The sequence below is a fragment of the Lygodium microphyllum genome, chromosome 9 (genome assembly GCF_053477565.2).
Source record: "Lygodium microphyllum isolate KBCC chromosome 9, Lygodium_microphyllum_v1.1.10, whole genome shotgun sequence".
Classification (NCBI taxonomy): Eukaryota; Viridiplantae; Streptophyta; class Polypodiopsida; order Schizaeales; family Lygodiaceae; genus Lygodium; species Lygodium microphyllum.
This window is the reverse complement of record NC_141143.1, coordinates 123588491-123610824: the sequence shown is the minus strand read 5'-3', so window position 1 is coordinate 123610824 and position 22334 is coordinate 123588491.

Sequence of the window (22334 nt, the reverse complement as noted above, 5' to 3'; positions counted from 1 at the left end):
ATGTAGTTTTCTATACGAAGGCGGAAGGGCTTAGATTGCTTATGAACAAGCTACAACCGCCTGATCATCTGGCAAAGTGGTTAATCACTTTGCAAGAGTTCGACTATGAGATTAAGAGTAAGCCACCGAGGTTGCAGGGTATTGTGGAATGCCTTGTGGATTTCAGGGAGCCAAAAGAGACTTTGGCTGAAGGAAGTGATATCAAAGAAATGTTTAAAAATTGATACAGCTTCTATCCCATCTTGGTATGCTGCTATCACGCATTATCTATCAACGGGAGAGACTGGAGCTGGTTTATCAAAATCTGAAAAGAGAAAATTCAGACAACAGGCTTTGAAGTTTTCCTTAATCGCAGGAACACTATATTGGTAGGGTGTTGATGATATCTATCGCCGATGTGTGATTCCTGACAAGGTTTCTTTCATGTTGGAAGAGTGCCATGACTCTACGTGTGGAGGGCACTTCACTGGACGGTCGACAACACGGAAAGCTTTAAGAGCTGGATATTGGTGGCTGTCCATCTTCCAAGATTCCTTTGAGTACGTTAAGAGATGTGATACCTGTCAAAGACATGATAGCAGAGAGAATAGAAAATGCCCACTTATGCCTATTATGGCTATCCTTCCATTTGAGAAGTGGGGCATTGACTTTGTGGGTCCTATCACCCCGTCATCTACTACTCAGAAGAGGTACATTATAGTAACAACTGATTATTTTACAAAATGGTCAGAAGCGCGGGCGACGAGGCAAGACAATGCAAAAGAGACTGCAAGTTTCCTCTTAGAGCAGATTATCTGCCATTTCGGTCCACCGAAGGAACTAGTGTCGGACCGTGGAACCCACTTTTTGAATAAAGTGATCAAAAGCCTGGCAAATCAAGCACAACAAAAAAACCCCCTATAATCCACAAGCCAACGGGCAAGTCAAAAGTACTAATAAGCAACTTATGGGTATCTTGTCTAAAATAGTATCAGAGAAGAAACGAGACTGGGACAAAAAGTTGTATGTGGCAATATGGGCATACAATACAACGTTCAAGCGAGCTACCAGCCATACTCCATGTAAATTAGTTTATGGGGAAAAGTGTGTGTTACCTCTCAAAATCGAGTTGCCAACCATACGGTTTGCAATTAATCACTCTTTGGGAGACGAGGATGCACTCTTTGAATGTTTCACAAACATAGCCCATCTGGATGAGCTGAAATTGCAGAGCTTATTAAACCAGGAGGTAGCTAAATGTCGGATGAAGCAGTTGCATGACCTTAAAGCAAAGAAGTATGTCTTTAAAAAAGGGCAATTAGTTTTGTACTACGATGTGCATAGGGAAATGTTTCCAAGGAAGCTGGAACCTAGATGGGATGGCCCCTACAAGATTGTCAGGATAGGGAAAAATAGGTCTACGGCTCTACTAGCTGATCTACAGGGAGTAGAATTTAAAAATAAGGTTAATCTTAATAAGATTAAACCTTATTATTTCTAAGTATGCTAACACGGAGAAATACATTGCAGGTCCATCGATTAGGCCAAGAGGGCCAATCGTCTGTTTAGTACGGGTGCGGTTAATGGTTTCAAGTATTCAAGTCCGTGTACTTATTAGGACAAGAGGGCCAATCGTCTGTTTAGTACGGGTGCAGTTAATGGTTTCTTGTTTTAGTCCTGTGCTAGACAGGTTCAAAGAAGAGCTTGGAAGGACCCTATGTCGCGCGGAGACTTCTCGTGGCCCTATCCAAATGATATCTCTCCTTTACGAGTAACGCGTTTTTTATGCTATATGTGTTTGTGTACTTGTAGGGGATTTTTCTTTCTTGATTGGGGACCGGCGTCCAAGGCATGAAGTCCCAAGTTTAGGTTAGGTATGTCTGAGGGAGGTCTAAGTAGTCATTGCCTCCTGTAAAGACATTGCCAGGCATCGAAAGACGTGTTTAAGAAGGCAGTTCTAGTGACCCTGTCCTGCTAGCCTGCTAGATAGCCATTCTAGGAGTTCTTGGTTAGTTGTGAGGCAGTTAGAGAAGCCTGCCAGAGGAAAAAATGATGATGATAGAGAGGGAAAAAAAAACCCGAATATCTCAAAGAAAATAAATATATACAAAGGTGTGTAAAAAGGGATTCTAAGCCCTATACAAGAATAAAAAAAGAAAAATCTATAAGCTCATCGCCTTGCGAAGGCCTAGTAGATTTCTGGAGACGAGTCAGACCCAGGGCCGATGCCTTGTCTTTCTAGGGGTGGCGTCTTGCTAGAAAAGAAGAAAGTAAGGAAGGTTGGAGCGAAAATAAAAGTGAGCCTTAGAAAAGGATTAAGTGTCGCCTCGTGAGGGCTTGGTAGGTTCTTGGATACCAAGACAAGACCCGAGGCCGATACCCTATTCTCCTTGGGTCACTACGCTCAGCTCCCTCCTTTTTACACGCCCGAGCATGGGAAAATAAATACCTAAAAGAAGAAATTTGCTAAAAGAAAATACTTCTTGATCAGGTTATAGGAGTCCTCGCCTAGTAGGAGCTTTTGGGGTGTGTTGTCCTTAGTTAGGTAGGTAGTTCAGACTACCACTTAGGGCCACTTCTTTGATAGTTCTTTTTACTATGGCTGTGTTGGAGTAGTCGGTTAGTGACTAGCTTCGGACCTTCGATCAGATTATGCTAGGCCTACTCCTTCTGGATTTCATGCCTTGGTTTTGTTAGGGGTAGGATGTGCATTGTGCTGTGTTTTAATATGTATCTATTTTGTATCAACTTGATGCTTTCTTTGGTTATTTTGTGCAAATCTGTTGTGGGATTTGATAGGCTGAGTCGCCCTATCCCATGGTCGGCAATGAGAGCGGAGTTTTGAGCCCGAGATGTGCCTTAAATTTTCCAAAAAATCCAAAATTTAGGGGAAAAATGTTCAACATCGAAGGCGGCGGCTGCAACTAGGACGATTTTAAGCACCAAGTGAAAGACAACTTTTAAAAGGCGCCCGAGTGACACTTGCAGATTTTTGATAATTTTTTCGACTATAGTGCAAGATGCCGGGAGCTGCCAGTGAGTGCGGGATGCCGAGACGGAAGCCCATGATTTTTTAGAGGTCGAATCGGAGCCCGGATGCGGAAGAGGCCAAAAATGGGCCAAGATTTGAAAAGGTGAACAAAACTTAGGCCAAAAAGGGAGTGCCCTTTGGAACCCCCCCCCCCCCCCCCCCCGCCCCTCATTTTTTTCATGGAGTATGGCGGCAGCACGCAGATCAAAAAAATATCGCCGAAAAAATCGGGGCCCCCCTCCCCACAACTCGATTTTGGGCTGCAAGTAAGCCATGGATCAATACCCGGCAACTTCCCCTTCTTCCCTAATCCTATCGCAGGTCTTCGCGCGAGATATGGCTGACTGGATGAAGAGATCAGAATCTAGTCTTTCTCTCTCCTCCCTCTCTCTCCTCTCTATGGGTTGTTCATGCGCACTATCTTAAAGGAGGAATCGAGAAGGAGATTGAAGAAAACGGTGATGGAGATTGATGGAGATGCTAAAGATTGATGTGCAACATTGGATTAAGAGCAATGGAGGCTCCGTCCACTGGTCACGCAGTCATTTAATGCGTCTCGGGTTTCGTAAAAACACGGTATGACCATTTTTATAAAGAAAATGAAGGGTTTTTTGGTATTTTATGATGGTAATGATGTTCTTATTGGATGAAAATTTGTTTGAGTGCTAGTTGTATCATGATTAATTATTTTTTATCAAAAATTTTTGATTTTGCAATGATTTACATGCATTATTTAATTCTCGTAAAACCCAAAATGCGGTTTTTTAGCGGTAAAATGGTAGTTTTGTCGTTTCGGGTTGGTGAAATGTGTTCCTATAAGGGAAAAATGGAAAATAAATTGACTAATAGTATGTTGAAGTGATTGGAACAAGAAAAATCAGAAAATAGCATATTTTATTGACAAATAAATCAAGAAAATAAGAAAAATAAGGAAAAAAATAGAAATACGCTTCACAAAAATAAGAAAGAAATTTAATGATTGTTTGTGGATGTATGGTAGTGGCAAAGCATGAGGTTTAGCCTCAGTTTGCCCTATCTCCTTGTCAAAGTTTGTGATTTATCGCTTTTCATACATCAAAACATGACAAAATGAACCTCTACACCTATGCAACAAAGCAATACCTAAACGTAGGGGGTGGGATGTTTGAATGGTGCGATTTGCGTGATGATTGTTGCTGATTTTCTGATGCATATCATGACATAGAGTTTGTTTCATTTTAATTAAGAGGATAGTAGCACGAGTGTTGTCTTGGTGCTACCCTTACATCGCCGCAACGAGTTAGTGAATGAGCATTGGAAAGCCTGGTTGTGCATCACATGTTTCTGATTGAAAATTATGTTTGAGCACTTTAGGATCATCCACTTTTGCATGTGTATGTCAACCATGGTATCAGAATACAAAGGACTGGATGCATAGCACCTGTTTTCGATGGCGATGACCCACGCTTGAGTGTGGAAAGGCAACCTAAGCCGTAGGATAGACGTTCGTTTCTTGGGAAATTATTTGGTAAGGACACATGATATCTCCTGGAATATGTTCAAAATGAAAGAGTGGAGTTTTTTCGTTTGTTCTATATGTTGAGCAGCGCATCAAGGGGCTAATCCCTGCAGTGTAAGAGAGCTGCAATGGGGCCGCGGTGTTTCCACCGAGAGGTTGCCTCCCATGTATGTGATTATCGTGGCATTTGTTGCCATTGTATATGGGTTCTCCCTCTGTGGAGTTTATAGAAAGGAAAACGTTGGACTACAAAACTATAAACGCATAAATTAGACTTTAGGACAGTTCGTCCTTTAACAGCGGATAGACTCTCCTAGCCCGCGAGGCTGTGTGGGTGTGTTTGTTAGTTATGAGCATGAGGTCCGGCTAGTGCCATAGCCAATGCCGGACCATTTGAGGTCCCATCTGGATGCAAAATTTCTTGATTGGCAGAGGCTATTGGGATTTATGTACGGGGGTTGAAGCTTAACCCAAATTACCTGAACGGAATCCTACATGAGAATAGTGGAGAGCTCACTGAGAGTGGTCAGAAAGAGCTAGTAAAGTACTGCATTGGTTTTCTTTATGCATTTCTAATGTGATGGCTATGCAGATTACCAATTGCTATTCCTCAAAGGATGCTCTGGCTTTCTGTGTCGAGTCTCTCTCCTGGTCCTACGAATTGGGACTCTTGATAGCCCGTCTCAATTTGAGGGTCATCTCTTATTGGTGGGTCCATTCTGCTTATTATGTCTGAGTGTGTTCTTTTCTTTATTACAAACCATCCTCAACTTATGTACAGTCCAAGTGCGCATGGCGTTCTTTTTGTGTACTATGCAAAATCAGGCTTTCAGCCTTTTTAAGTCCACTTCAAGTGTCAAAAACAATGTGATATGCGAATGCAGGATGATAGATGCAGCTCTTGCACTCCCTTTTGCATCCTCGGCCAAGTATGGCTCCATGCTCAATTTTTGGTCACTCTCAGTGGTCTCTAGAGCCTCTACTGCGTCTTCCAACTATATCAAATTATCGTCAGGATCTATGGGTCAATTTGTGGTTTGTTAGCATTGCTTCTAGGTATGTAGATCACACTATGATCAGTTATTTAGGAGGCTCCACAAGCCGTCCAACGTGTCTGGAAGGCTACCGAAAGGTCTCCTTGTCTCATGAAAGGTGCTCTACTTTTCCCAGGATGCACTAGATCTGTCAATTTTCACTTTCAACTTTTGGTCCGATTTGTGAGGGTCTAATTCTTAGTGTTTGATTCTTAAAATCAAATGTCCAAGCATGGGTGGTCGGATTTTCATTTGTTTGATTTCCAAACATTCCAATTTTTGCGAATCCAAGTGTCCAATGGCCGATAGTCCAAATTGGACAAGTTATACATCCGATCGGACAAGTCACTGGGGATCCAAATCTGATTATTGATTTTCATCTGATTTTGGATCATCGAATGATCTAATTCTCGACAATCATCAGATGCTCAGACACTATTCATAGTGGGAGCTCGTATTCGACCACCAAAACCCACGGACCGCTTATTATCCAAGTGTTTTAAGCACGCTCTAATGGCTATCTTTCACCTAGCCAACATGTTCCGATCCTACAGGTGTAGTGAGCTTACCTTGATGCCCGAATGAGTAGCCTCCTCCTACAAGCACTCCGATAGCTCCATGATCCTAAATGCAAGCTCGAGCAATTTCAAGCCTCCTCCCTCAAGCACCATTCTCCATAGCCACGTGCGAGACAAGAGAAGAGAAGGAGAGAGGAGAAGACAGAGAGCTTCTCCTCCTCCCCGGTCCCTCACCCTCACACACTCACTCTCTTACACTCTCACACTCCCTCTCTCAACACAAGCACACACAAGCAAGAAGGAGAAAAGAGAAGAGAAGAAGAAGAAGCCACTTTAGCCACACATAAAGAATGATCTTCTCATTCAATTTTTGAGTTTACATACAAGCCCTAAATCCCTTGGGCACCCATCCCTTTTCTACATGACCGGGCATCTTGTGAAACTCCTCTTTCCCTATTCTCTTCTAGTTATATTATCCCTTCACCTATGGTCATCTAGATTTTACAATTTGCACAGGAGGGAGCTTGGCACTCTTTTACAAAATTTTGGTGGGACTTTGCATTTTAAAATGTGCCTTTACCTTCGACTTGACCTTTTGCACTTTTAGCATTTCCTCTCTTATTTGTTTGTTGAGTTGTCCTTTTTCGCATTATTCCATATTTTGAATTTTTTTTTCGTCTTGCACCGAGGTTAACATTGTGAGAAGTGAGAACTCAAATTACTGATGCTAGATGACTAATAGGTGACTTAACCAATATTAGGAACCCAAACAAAAAAAAAAAGCTAAGTCAATCCTTGTGGGAACGGTCGAAAACTTCCACTACGAGAGGTAGACTTTAGCGAGCCTAGACAGCAATCTCCAAGGTATTCCATGGAGTCCCAGATGGCATTGTCTAGAATATCTCTTGATGGGCTACTTAGAATATGGCAATGAGGAAGCGGCTCGAGCAGGCACATTGTAAGTTCTTTGCATTAATATGCCCTAAGTATGTCTTCAATGGCTTGGTTAACTTGCTTTGTCTTAATGATCAATTGGGGATGGTAAACTATACTAAAGCAAAGTTGGGTACCAATGGCTTCAAATAAGTTTTTCCAAATATGTGAAGTAAAGGGGGAATCATGATCACTAACTATCCTCTTGGATAATCCATGGAGCCTAATAATCTCCCTTACAAAGAGCCTTGCAATATCTGAAGCCTTTTAATTTATCTTGATAAGAGAATATGAAAAACTTTTGTCAACATGTCCACAATGACCACAATAGAGTTATATACATCTTGTACTGAAGGCAAACACATTACAAAATCCACACTCATAAACTCCCATTTCATTTTAGGGATGTCAAGTGGTTGGAGGTTTCCAAGCATTTTGACACTTTTAGCTTTTACCCATGTTTGTAGCTTAGACGCTCAGTGATGTGCGCTCATCACCTCTTAGTTTTTCCAAATGATATCTCTTTCTTATGGCATTGAACATCTTAGTGTAACCAGGGTGTCCTAAGAATGGGGAATTGTGTGCTTCCCAAAGTATCTTATTTTTTAGGACTTAACTTAATGGATGCACAATCTTCTCTTGAAGTAGACAATCCCTCCCTTAATTGATAAGTCTTAATATCTAAACTTGAATTTCTGATCTTATTTTTTAGCTTGGACTTCCCTTTGTAACTATTGGTACTTTGGATCTTTAGAAACTTCTTCCTTTGCCATCTAGAGGATAAGATTACTTAGCATTGACATAATGGTTACTAGGGATTTTGTTATTGCAGGTTCTTCAAAGACAAGTGCATTAAGGAATGCGTTGCAGCTTAAGGTATCCACAACTACATTCTCTTTCCATGCTCTATACTTGATTTAAAAATCATATTCCTACAAAACTTCAATCCATCCTCATTGTCTCGTGTTTGGATCTAATTGGGTAAAGATCCATTTGAGATATTGTGATCAATGACTAGAGTAAACTTCTTCCTAAGAAAATAGTATCTCCATAATTTAAGAGCATGAATCACTCTACCAAGAGTTCCAAATAATTTGTAGTATATTTTTTCTCATGTTTCTTCAATTTCCTTAAGAGTAGGCTATTAGATATCCTTCTTGCATGAGTACACAACCCAATGGTAGGGAGCTAGCATGTGTTACAACTTCAAACTCTTAACTTAAGTTTGTAAGCTTCAAGATAGGAGCTACTACTAGGAGCCGTTTGAGTTTCTTGAAACTAAATTGCACAATCTAAGTCCACACAATAGAAACTTGATGCTTGAATAGATTGGTAAGACGTGCAGCTACTATCAAGGCATAGTCCTTAATAAACACCCTATACCATCCTGATAAGCCTAGAAAGCTTCATACTTCTTTAATTGAATTTGGAGGGGCCACTCTTGCACATCTTTGACTTCAATTAGACTTATTGCAATCCCCTTTTTAGATCCAATAAATCCAAGGTATTCTATTATGTGCCTTTTGAAGAATGCGCACTTGCTCTTTTTAGCATAAAGCTTGTGTGTTCTTAAAGCCTCTAACACAATCTCAAGCTATGCCTCATGGTCTTCTTCTTCTTTAGAGTAAGTTAAGTTATCATTAAAGAATTATAAGGTAAAATCATAAAGGTAGGGCCTAAAAATATCTTGTACTATCTTGTTGAAAGTGGCTATGGCATTAATCAACCCAAAAGACATTATGGTGAATTCGTAAAGTCCATACCTTATGTTGAAGGCGGTCTTTTTGGGATGTCTTTCTCTTTGATCCTAATCTAGTAATAGCCCAATATTAAATCTATTTTTGCAAAGACCCTCACTCCTTGAAGCCTATCAAGAAGCTTTTTGATTCTAGGGAGGATTAGATGTTTGTTCTTAGTTGTTACCTCATTTATCCTGCATTAATCTATGCATAGACAATAAGTATAATCTTTCTTCCTTTGAAAATAGAATTGGGGCTCCACATGGTGAATTACTTGGCGTAATCTATCCTTGATCTAGTAGTTGCTTGAGCTATTCCTTTAATTCGATGGCTTTGATGATTGGCATTCAATGTAAGGCCACTTTATCAATGGTCTAGCTCCTAGAATAAGCTCAATCTCATGGTCAAATTCCCTTTTTGGAGGCAGTTGTGTCAGATTTTCTACAAAGATATCAACATATTCCTTTATCCAAGAAGGTTCTTCTCCCATTCCTTTATCTTGATCCACCTTGTTAAGCTTGATTAGGTATACAAGCAAGCCTTTTCTTAAACCTTGGATATTGCACAAAGCTTTTGCTAGTTGGATCTTTGATCTTCCACCTTTGCCTTACATAGTTAATTAATTTTGGAACTAATTTGGCCCTTTCCACAATGGATGTGGGCATCGTTGGGGATTAAACAATCCATTCCAAGAAGGCACTCATAAGCACCCAAATTTATGATGTGGGACCTCATATTGGTAGGCTCATTATCTAGATCAATTTCCACTTCTCTAGATTCTTGTGCAAAATTGACCTCTTTTTCATTAGCTAATTTGACCAAAAGCTTCGATGCAGGTACAATTGCTATTTCTAATCCTTTTGCACACTTCAATGAGAAAAATGAATGAGTGCTTCCACAGTCAATGAGAATTTTGAAACCTTTACCTTAATAGTTTGTGGGGTTTGAATCGCTGAAAATTTGCAATTTAGTCCTCCTTTGTTGAGAGTAACATGCACAATTTTTTTCTCAATTTTAGCCTCTATCATGGGTACCTCTTCTTCTTGTTCTTTGAAGGTAACTACGACAATCTTTCATTCACCTGTGGCCGCAATCCCTCTATTCTAGCTACGAAATTGACCTTAGTGAATTGTTTGATTTAATTTTAGGCACTACCTACTGAAATGTTCACGCTCATTATAGGGGTAGCACTATTGAGCATCATTGTTTCTTAGTATGGGAACAAAATTACCTATTGTACTTGCCTTGGCCCTTTTCCTTAGGCTAGGTTGTTATTGACCTTGAGTTTTTCTAATGAAGGCACATGGTCCTTTGTTTTGAGAACCTTGCCCCAAATATCTTTCAATCTTTGTTTTGGATTGGAAATCTTATGGACAAGGGTTTAACATGAAGCACAGCATCCTAAAGGCCTGTAGATCACATTGCTTCAAGTCGAGTACCCAAAGGGGGGTTCAACCCATGACAAAACTTGGCCACCTATTGAGCATTATCCATGGATATCACATGTTTTTGGGGTGTAATGAATTTTGAGTAATAAGCCTCTAAGCTCAATCCTTGCTAGTGCAAGGTAAAGAACTCATTCATCTTCATGGTGTAGTATGGAGAGGGAAGGTATCTCCCATGCACTTCCTTTAGTTATTCTCAAGTGGCAACTAGTTCAAATACCCCTTGATCCCTACACCATTTTTTCCACCAAAATCAAGCTTTGGTCAGCAACTTAAGCTTGACAATCATGGCTTCATTTGTAGGACTAGTTCCCCCCCCCCCCCCCCCCCCCAACAGCTAGAAAGTAGTCTTCCATTATCTCTATCTAGACTTCTACGTCCATCTCCATATCTCTCCCTTTTTTGTCAAACTCAGGTAGTTTGACGTACTTGAGAAGAAACTTCTTCTCCTGAACTTCAAGGGAATTTGGAATAGATGTGACACCTTGGTTTTGAAAATGCGCATAATTAACTTTTTGCACAACTTGTTTAAGTCTCGACTCATATTTTGTAACACCATCAAGATAAATGACACAAAGAAAGAATCATCAAGGAACTTGTATCCTTGCACAATTTGGCACAATTTGGAAAGAAAATCTAAGACATCTTATTATTCATCATTTTCCATAAGCAAAATGGAAATACATCAAGGTAGAGATTATTTTGATCAAACTAGGAGTTTTAGTCATAATAGCTTTAACCATGGAATTTTGATACATCAATAACTTTGTAGGTTGGACGACAAACAAATATATTTAAGATTTTGTACTTTTAAAAAAGATCTAAAAAGTCATATTTACAATAATTATGGCAATGTGAGTGCCCTAAAATGGTAACATGCTTAGCTAGAATAATGTAGAGCAATTGGTCCTAGAGATATAACGGTTCTGGACGAATCCACTCTTTGCCTATGTTGAGAGTAATATTTAAGTTGACTCTTTGAATATGAATAGCTTGATGACTTTACGGTCTTTCATCCACTTGATCCTTTTGAGATTATTTTGTAAATAAGCAAGTCAATCAACATTTATGAAACAATAAACTCCACTTCTCATCCATTGCCACTCTCGATAGAGCAAGAAAGGATTATATATATGCCCCAAGAGTCTCATGAAGCAATCCCACCAATCAAAGTTAGGAGAATGCATTGTGGAGATAAACATTGCTCGAAAGACAAGGAATTTTTTCCAATCTTCGTCATTCTAAAAAGACATCCCATTGTTCATTAGATGATAGATTATTTTTACACTCAATTTTTTCTTAGACAAGGTTACTAAAAATATTCCTGTGTTAATTTGATTTCACTCTTATACCAAGTGTAACATGCCTATTAGATTGGTTTCTTGATGGCACAATTTCAGTAGTCCATTAAGAGATCATTCTAGGCAACGCCATCCAGAACTCCCTCAAAATGTTGTGGACTTGTCAAGTCTACCTTGTAGGAGAAGGTTTGCCCAATTCCCACAAGGATCAACTTGAATTTAAGGTCCCTAAAACACTACTATGGTCACCTAATTATTCGCCTAGCATTGGCCACAAGCGATCGCTTGAGCTATTCATCCCAAACTGAAGTGGACCTATGTTGCACTTGGTTCAAAGAGAGTAAGAAATAATGGGGAGCCAATGTGTCAACCCCTCTACCCATGAGGCAAAGTCTCACTTTGCCCCCCTAAAATGACACAAGCAGGCTCTAGAATATTACTTAGGATGATCGCATGTCACCTCTTCCTAGTCTATTGACCTAACACTTGTGGGAAACCTCCTAGCTTATCGAAACCACCCTACCATAGGATGGGTCCATCAGGAACCCACCATCGCGAACCCACCATTGCAAACCTGCCCTCCTACTTTCCTTTTGAAAAGGAGATTCTTAGTTACCTAATTACCTAGCACAGTTAATATAACATACAAAAATAGCTTCCTTAATAAATCCCATTGGTATAAGGTTCCTTCACATAATATTACCATGGACACAAAGACAAGTTGAAAAAAATCTTTCAGCAAAAATAATTATTTATTTCAATTGAGTAATATAGATTTATTCATATCAATATATCTATCCAAGATAGGACTTGCCCAAAGGCATTACCACCAAATTCACACCCTTAACTAGCATTAGGGCTTTCCAAGAAGCCATCCTAGGCTTGTAGGGGGTTAGAGTAATATTTTACGCTCAAGGGATTTATGGCCAGAGTCCCCCCTAGCACCCTTGCCATCTCTTAACTAACTATCCTCCATATACGAAGAGGCCTCTCACTCACAAAGCCAATCCTAGCATCTAGAGTCCCCCCTAGCACCCTTGCCATCTCTTAACTAACTATCCTCCATATACGGAGAGGCCTCTCACTCACAAAGCCGATCCTAGCATCTAGAGCAACAAACATAGCCCTTTGGTGAAGGCTCTCACAGCTACCCTTGGAAGAGGCATAGTGCATCTCTAAATTTTTCAGCTTGTTAAATATAAGTCCTAAATTAGTACAGGTTCAAGCACAAACAATCTTGAAAATGCATCATCCCATGTATATCAAATAACTTAGATACAATTTAAAACAATTGGAATTTAATCTAGATAGTATCCTCCCAATATCAATTCCACTTGATTATTGAGTGTCAAGTTGAGGTAAGAAGGGTTATTCTAGCCCTCAGTCTCTCATTTGTATCCAAAGTAAATAATTCTAGAGTCATAAGGTTTATGATCTTTCAACAATTTTAATTTTCTTGTTTAAGGACATGTGATCCATTTGATCCAAAGAGTTGGGTTTAAATCTATCGAATCCCCTTTTCTATGATCATTTGAATTGTAATTGTAATGGATGAAATTTTTACCTCGAAATAGAGAGCCTAGAATAGGAGAGAGTATAAAAGCTGAGATGTAATATGGCTCATATCTTTTTGGCATTAATCAATTTCATCCTGAGGACTCCCAACTTTTGGACCTCCCATCATAGCAGAGGGGTGAGTATCTTGCTCCACCATTGCAAGAGGTCGATATCTTGTTGTCATACTATGGTTACCTTGATCATGGCTTCCATATTTCTTGAATATTTTGTGTATTTTTTGGTTATGAGAAACTAGCTTTCTTGCATTGGTATCAGAGCATATCTTTGATCCTCTTGCAAGGTCATCTTCAAGCTTTAGATATGGTGTCAATGGTGGTTAGGACAAGTAATTACAATTATAGTCATGGTTACTATTACTAGTTTGGCTCAAGAAAACTTCTACGGTTAACTGTGGTCATGTCTGAGACCATTTCAAGCAAATCTTGGGAAAAATGGTAGTCTTCTTGGCATTTTGGCACGTCATCAAAACTAGAGTCATTTTGAAGACTTTTTGAACAAAAGAAGAGCAATAAGAGGATAGAGACAACTAGAGGCACTTCTACTTTTTGAACAAGGTTTTATTTTCTCTTTTCAATCTTTTTTTCAAAGATTTCATGGATTCTTGTCTAAAAATCTCTTCCTCTCTCTTGAATTTTCATTCATCAACAACAAATGATTGAAGAAAGGCAAGTGCTGACCTCTCAATCTTGAGATAGAGTACCATTTTGAAGTGGAGTATTCATCTCCTAAGGCAAAAGCTACCTCTAAAATTTGAAGCACATAGACTCCATTATCAGCAAGATTCTACTTCATTAATTCATCTCTACTCATTTGAATCATCAAAAGGCATAGTGCTTAGCATGATTAAGCCTCCATCACTTTTCTTTCAAGCATTTTTTCTTTTCACAAACCCTAATGGTAGATAGGTATCTCAAACGAAGCAAGGACTACCTTGTAAATGAACAAAGATCAACCACCTTTTTAGGATTGAGGACATCATGAAGCAATTCTCTAGTCATTGATCACATGGTTGATGTGCATCACTATTGTGACAATGCCTAATGAGTGAGCAACTAGCATTAACAATAGGAATAGTTGCAAGTTTTCAGTTCAAAGGTGAAGGAGAGATAGAGGTAGACTAAGCCTTGAAGTAGGCCATGGAGAATCCATTCTGAGCCTCCTCGATAAATCCACTCCCATGCTGCAACTATGCAACCATTTCGCAAACTTCTATATCATCAAGTGGACCATGAGGCAATGTTTCCTAGCAAAATATCCTTGGGAGTGAGGTGAGTGGCCAACAAGTAGAAGCTCGTGCCTTCCTTCTTATTTCCCACTGGCTCCAAAAACATCCTAATTCTTATGTTTTCTGTCAAAGAGTGTTTCTCTCTTCCACTCAGCCAAAGGCTCATTCTCCATAATAGGTGTTGAAGAGTTCTGACTATGGCCTCAAGGATTGTGAAAGAAAGATGATGCTAATAAAATGTTCCATAGCCATTACATGATTGGCAAAGAGATTGTAACTACCAAACACAATTCATTGTATGTTCCTTGCTTAAAGGTAGCTTGTTAAAAATACTATTGTAACATTCAGGACAATCGATTTCAAAATGCAATATTGCTTGAATAGTCAACACAATTGTTGAACATGTAGCAATGGAAAGAATTATTCTTCTATGAGCATAGATGTGCAAAAATAAACACATTTCACAAGCATGTAGTAGTTGAAAGATAATTCTTCTAGTGATTAAATATGTTGCCCTTATAGTCTCGCATTCTTAAAGAAATATTCAAAAGTGTTTGGATGAGAGAGGGCACGAAGAGCTATGGCAAAGATAGGAGATTCAAAAGAAGAAAGAGCTTCAACATCATGCATTTTTTAGGCAGCAAATAGCTTACGTATGCTCAAATTTGGCTACAACAATTATTATTGTAGGCCACGCATTGTTTCTCATTGATGTGAGGGAATTGGGTTACCTTATGCACTTGGTGCTACTATAACTACACTAGATGAGTGGTTTTATTTATTGGTTTATTGCTTTAAGATGATTTTACATAGAGTAGCCTAACTAAATGCTCATATGTAGGTCAACATCAAAGCATTATAATACACATGTTTGGACCATCATGAAGCTAGCAACAATAAAATACTTGTACTCTCATCCACAACTTGATGTAGAGAGTGGGTGATAATAGTTGCTAGCAATAGGAGTAGCAGGAGTTGAGGTAGATGCACCTGGAAAGATTACAATCTCACAAATCAACACACTTTTGAGACCCTCCTTGGAAGCAGCCTATTTTTGTGTGTTGAAGAATTCATAAGCATTTGAGCATCATGTGAAGAGGAAGGAGATCTACTGAAGAAGAATATATTGCTCGAAAGGACTACTGAGCTTCAAGGGTGGTTCCACAACCAGGACCAAGGAGCCTACCATGTGAGATGGAGGAGAGAATAATGTCTTCTATTAGCCAAAGAGAATGCATGTATATCTATAGGCTGTAAAAAAAATTAGTCAAGCACGCTATTCCTAGACTACCTTAAAGGGGTAGCAAGCTCAATTGGTGAAAGAGAAAAGGCTAGTGTTTGCAATCTACCAACCGTATATTGTGAATTTAACCTTGACTATGAACAATGCAGATGGGGTAGATCTAAGAGCTTTTGTATGGGCCTTGTTCTTTGCAACTCCACAATAACAAGATTATGGTTTACTATTGGTCTATTTTGATCATTTTGAACACAATCAAAATACTTTAGTTTGTTGAAAGTCTCATCCACATTAGAAAGTTAGATTGACACAAGCAATCATCACAGTTTTGCTGGAGATGCTATAGAAGATGGCATAGTTACTTGAGAACTAATTAAGTTCTTTTCTCTCAGCCCTACATTTGTTGGTAGCTACATGGAAATTTTATGAATTTTCTACCAAGAAAACATAATTGGAGGATAGTTGTCATATCATCCATACACTAGTGTTCCTTCATTGCTCAAGCAAGGTCAATTGGCTCATTTTAGCAGTGAAATATCTAAAGAGATGGATTGAGAGCCTAGAAATGAGCTCTTGACTCATTTTAGCACTAAAATATCTAAAGAGATGGATCAGGAGCCTAGATATGAACAACCATGAGCAACACAAGTTGCTCCAAGAAGGCATGGGCATTATGGATAGCATCACTATGATCAGGGGTACAAGAAGCATTGGTATGAATAGTAGCATTGGTATGAAGATGAAGGTATGGGCACATTATGCTCAAAATAGTCATCAAGAAGATGAAGCATTGCATATGTATCAAGCATCCAATGACTACCAACAATTATCCAAGGAAATACATCGCATGAATATTGGGATTCTTGGGGCATCCATTTATTAAGAAAATCTGTGGCAAAGATGGACATCATGTTTGATGAACTAATTGTTGTCATAAAATGTTTGGGCAACAAAATGCATGAACCTCAGCCTACTATTGACCCTATTACACACTCATATGATCCATTTCTAACTCCACTCCTTGATCTAACTATTTTTTATATAGAAGAAGAAGATGAGGAGGAGGAGGAGGAGGAGGAGGAGGAAGAGAAAGAAGGTGAGGGAAAGGACAATGAAGAGGAAGTTGACCAAGTTGATAACATGATAACTAAAGAACAGCATCCACACGATTCATCTATGACTAAATAAGATTATGTTGAAGGCTATGTTGAAGACAAGTGTACTGAAGACCTTGGATATCCTAATGATGAGCATATGGATGGTATGCATCAACACCAAGGCATACAACAATCTAAAGAAGAGTTTCATACTTCCTTGGATGCTTCATTCCAATCAGTTGATCATGGGCATTATGATTCTAGTGCATATGATACATATGATGTGGATGCATGTGAGGATGATGATGGCCTTATGTTTCATTTTGATTCGGGTGATTATGGGGATCATTCCTTACACCCATTTGATCTAGCTAGTTGGGAGTATATGATTGGTGACATTTTTCCTATTTTTGACAACCATTATATTGGGATACCTTTTGATTTGGTTGAGGATGAGCATTATTGGATGGATGATGTCTTTTATGATGGCATTCCTTTCAATTTAGATCAATCTTTTGGTTGATTCATGATGTCACAAAACAGGGTACAGCTTGTTATAGTAATTTTCTATGCTATAAAAAATTTTGCCTACCTTCGTCAAACTTTGGCTTTTATGTCATGGATGGATGCTTTATAATATCTACTTTTTTTTTACATCTTACATGCCTCAATTGGACATCTTCATCTAAAGTTATGGTTGATTTCCTACAACTACACTATTCAAGATCGCATGCAAATCATTTACAATTTCTAGATCCAGATGACTCATCCTTGTACTTTGTATAATTTTTAGTTTTGAGGAAAAAAATTGTCCAAGCAGGGATGGATTCTAATGGAGGAAACTTTAACCTTGTAATAAAAAGAGCCTAGGATATGAGAGACTATAAAAAGCTGAGATGTAAAATGGCTCATACTTTTTTTACATTAATCAATTTCATCTTGAGGACTCCCAACTTTTGGACCTCCCATCATAGGAAAGGGGTGACTACCTTGCTCCATCATTGCAAGAGATGGATATCTTGCTACCATACCTGTTTTTCTTTGATGTAATGCTTGAGCATATTAATATGATCATTGGCTATAGTTATCTTGATCATGGCTTTCCATATTTCTTGAATAATTTCATTGGCTATGGTTAACTTGATCATGGCTTTCCATATTTCTTGAATATTTTATTTATCTCTTGGTTATGTGCTATAAGATCTGAGATACACACTCGACCTTCTTATATACTTAAAAGATATATGGTGAATATTATGCTGGCGCCGAGAGAGAACAAATGAGAGAAAAGAAAGATGTAGAGAGACATAGAGAGAGATAGAGAGATTGACAACACACTAGGGACTGGAAGATGGGCCAATCCCCCTCCTTGTGGAGTTATATTATTGACAAGGAGCAAGCTCCTCCGTTACACATAAACCAGTTCTTACTTGTAGATCTTGGGAACAAGATCACAATTCTTTGCACGGTATACAACCGGCTAACAATTGCACAACTTGGAAGTTGGCACCTTTTGATCCTTCTTGAGTCTCTCCTTCTCTCCTAAACAATATGTGCATGGATCTCCTCTTGGAGCTTGATTTCAGCAGAGCTTCCGCAGCACTTGTACCTTCTCTCCTATACAATATGTGTAGGGATCTCCTCTTAGAACTTGATTTCAATAGAGCTTTCGTAGCACTTTCACCTTCTCTCCTCCTCTTGGAACTTGGAAAGTGATGCTTCCTTCACCCCCTCCACACCCAAGGAGAGCCTCCCTTTTATAGGCTCCAAGAGCTTCTCTTCTTGGAGAGAGAGACCTGAGTGCCAAGATTGGAAAGGTTGATCTCATGCAAGATGTGGTTGTTCCATGACCTACTCTGCAGCACCAATTTCGAAATATATCTATGTGTGTTGCTCGGATGGAAACACGTCCTACACAAAAGTTGTAGATCTTGTCGTTTTCGATAACTCTCGCAAGCCATTTTTAGATATCATCTTTCTATTGCAATATATTTTAAAAATGGATTCACCATGTCTATTTTAAGAGAAGCAGCTTTTTAAACTCTATTCTTAACTTATGGTCCATGCAACCACCTTGAGCCATGGATAAGGAGAGTTCGTTAGATTGCCTTCGGCCTCAACCTTAAGATTGACTTCCACACAAAATCTTGTGTCATTTTAGACCTTAGAAAGGGAAAATCACTTCTCTCCTCACTTCCAGATGATCACGTCTCTCATCTTTCTTAGTGAGAGAATTACCTCTCTCGTCTTTCTTAATGAAAGAAAAGACCTTAAACCTTGACTTGTAAGGGAGAGGATGACCCCAAATGAATGCAATGCTCATTACAAACAAGTAAACGTTCCTAGGCGTCCCGGATGCACACATAAATACATATACACAATGCTAATGCGCTTCCTCTTCTTAGAACTCAATCCATCTTCATTTATGTGTAACTCCTTGATTCTTGTGTACACTCTTACGCTTGGCAGACACTTCCTTCCCCCTTCATAACTTGTACTGCCTGTACTAGATATCCCCATCATAGTGCTCTGATCACCCCATTAAGTGGCGCACTAAGAATACTGGTCTCTAAATGGCCTCATGGCCATGCTAGATCATCATCAACATTTAAAGAAAAGTGAGTCATTAGTTTATTGACATAAGTTTACTAAATAGAGAATGTGTAATAAGCAATCAATTTTGTGACATTATGAGAAATTAGATTTCTTACAGTCCATGATTAACTTACAGCCTTGTAAAGTTATGAGGTTACTTCCTCGAGAGATAATGTCCCTAGCTCTCTCTATATGATTTTCTTCTCTAGTTTCTTGGTCTTAATCCCTTACCTAACATGGAACTTACAAATCATATTAATTTTCACACTATTTGAAAATAATTCATTTTTATAATGAAAAATTTAATAGGACAATGTTGTTATGAAAACTTTAATAGGGTAAGGTTGTAATGACAACTTTAATAGGACAATGACAAAGGTTCCCTTCTTAGGCTTCGAATCATTCGATCCTTTTCCTTGAAGAAAGACTTGATCCCACATATGTCCTTTAAATTATGTCTAATTCTTCTTTGATTCTCCCCTCTTCAAATGGACATTCGGAGGTGGCCTAACTCCTCCATAGCGTTTATTTGAAGTAGGATATAACTCATAAGTGTATGAAAAGGAAAAGTATTCACTAGCTCCTATCCAATATTTCTTACATTTTGAATGCTTACTACCTCAATCTACCTTCGTGGATTAAGCTACATTTATGGATTAATACACTACCACTTGGACCCAACCCTATTACAAAGAAGCGGTTACTTATGGATGCCCCTCTAGGATATCGTAGAATATTGATTTGCCGCACTGAGTAAGAGTGTACCATAAGGTATCTAAACTTTTTTTTTGGGAGGGAGAGAGGGAGTTTGTATTGCACATCTATCTACTTTAGTTTTATAAGTCAATGATGACCATTCGATTAAACTATAATGACAACAATAATAAAAGGAACAGGGTTTTGGTTTGAAGTGACGTTATCTACACGTACGATCTCTTGACTCACTCTCGTACTTCTATGCTTTGGAGTCATCACCACTTGCAAACTCTAAAAATTATAACACATCCCTCTCCTCTAGCATGTCATGCTTTGCATGTTCTTTGCAATCACGAGAGTAGGAGCTTGTCAATCCTTTGTGCTTTATGCTCTCCTTGAAGAGGGAGATAGGTCTTCTTTGGGAAGTATGAGATTAAGGAGGGGGAAGAAAATATAGGATTATGGAGATCTTAACAAGAATTGAGTAGAGAAGGTAGGGAGCCTTATGATCTTGTGAGGAAATCGAGTACTCAAAGAAGAGGATTTTATTTAGAGTGTCCCTGACAAGGAAGCCTCACATGAATGAAGGGCAGACATAGAGGGTTCCTCAAGCTCTCATATTGCTTCTTCTCTTCCTTTCTTCCTCGATCTCTTACTTCATCCATCTCTCTCTCTCTCTCTCTCTCTCTCTCTCTCTCTCTCTCTCTCTCTCTCTCTCTCTCTCTCTCTCTCTCTCTCTCTCTCTCTCTCTCTCTCTCTCTCTCTCTCTCTCTCTCTCTCTCTCTCTCTCTCTCTCTCTCTCTCTCTCTCTCTCTTATATATATATATATATATATATATATATATATATATATATATATATATATATATATATATATATATATATATATCAATTTTTCTCTCATTATCTCTTCCCATCTCTCTTGACCTCTCTACCAGCAAAACATATGGTTTTAAAAAAAATCCGAGTAAGTCTTCTCACCCAAAAAGAAACTCTTAGCTCAAGGGTTTAAGGCTACTAGTAATATAGCTTTTCTCTTCATGCATCAACCTATTTTCTCTCCCTCATTTGTGGCAATGGTGCAACTCGCGAGGACGTAGTTGAAGCCCCTCTTCTTGTTGCCAACGATCAAATAGTTGCCTTTCTTTTTCTGAAGTGATCTCTCATCTCATTGATGCAGACAAGGTGTGGTACTGGTCCTGGATGCTTAGTTTATTTGCATGGTGATTTAGATAGCAATCACCTCTATAGTCTTGGTAGGTTCTTGGACAATCGAGGTGCGACATTGGACTGATGCCTTGGTTGCTTTGGGGTGGGATGCATCAAGATATTATGGGTTGAGATATGTTTCCAATTTCGTAGTCCTTCTCGAATTCCAATTTTTGGACTAAGAAGGGAAGGGCTATTAAGCTAAAAAGTTGCATTACAAACTTAAAAGCTTAATTAGTTATTTAAAACAACCTAAAAACACAAAATTGCCACACTTTATGAGATATTATGAAGATGTCTATATCCCACAAGTCGACACCCAAAATTTGGGAATCTACATCTATAGAGAGAAGGCCGCCGAACTACTTTAGTCTATCCTTATTTTGCAAATTGTTGGTGCGAAGTTTCTACTATTATCTATAGCCCTACCTAAGTGGATACTTCAGTGCATGGTGGAGCCAGTCCTTCTTCAACTTAAGGTATCCTTCCTAGTACCTATCACCATCTTCTCCACCCTCGTCAAGAGCAACCCAACCTTGTGTTTGTTGTAGCGTGCTATTGTCTCACACATTCAACTCGTCTAGGAGCTATCATTAGCTACAAAACTTGTGTTTGCAACTTTTACTCTAGCGTTTTCATCTCTGTGCAGGTTGTCCTTCTCCCATTGCCTCTAACATCCTGATTACCTAAACACTCAAATCTACATTTGCACCTTTTGACTGCTTCCAAAGGTTTCCTGTTGTGATTTGGGATCTATTTTGAGTATGACACACTCTCCTTTGGAAGTTTTGATGTCAATTTCTAGTCAATCTAGTGAACATCACTCAATACAATTGATAGTATGGAGGTCTATGGTGGCAAGCTACAAGACTAAACAAGATCTACATCAACCAAGGAGGTTGGATGACAAGGCCTAACTCTAAATTGAGGGTACTTGTGAATGGTTTAGCTCTAACCATCACACCATTGAATTCTCTAGTAGACTACTAGTTGCAAGCCCTTGTGCTTATGGGCCACCACGTTTCAGCCAAACATTTTCTCTTTTAAAGGACTTGAGCTAGTTAGAAGGTGGCAAAATAGAACTCTTATTCTCTATTTGCAAGATTGCGAGCAATGTCTAGATTCTCAAATAAGTGTGGATCTGCAAAGGCTCAAAGAAGAAATGTGTTGGCTCTTACTATAAATTGTAGAGTAAATCTACTCATAGCTACTACT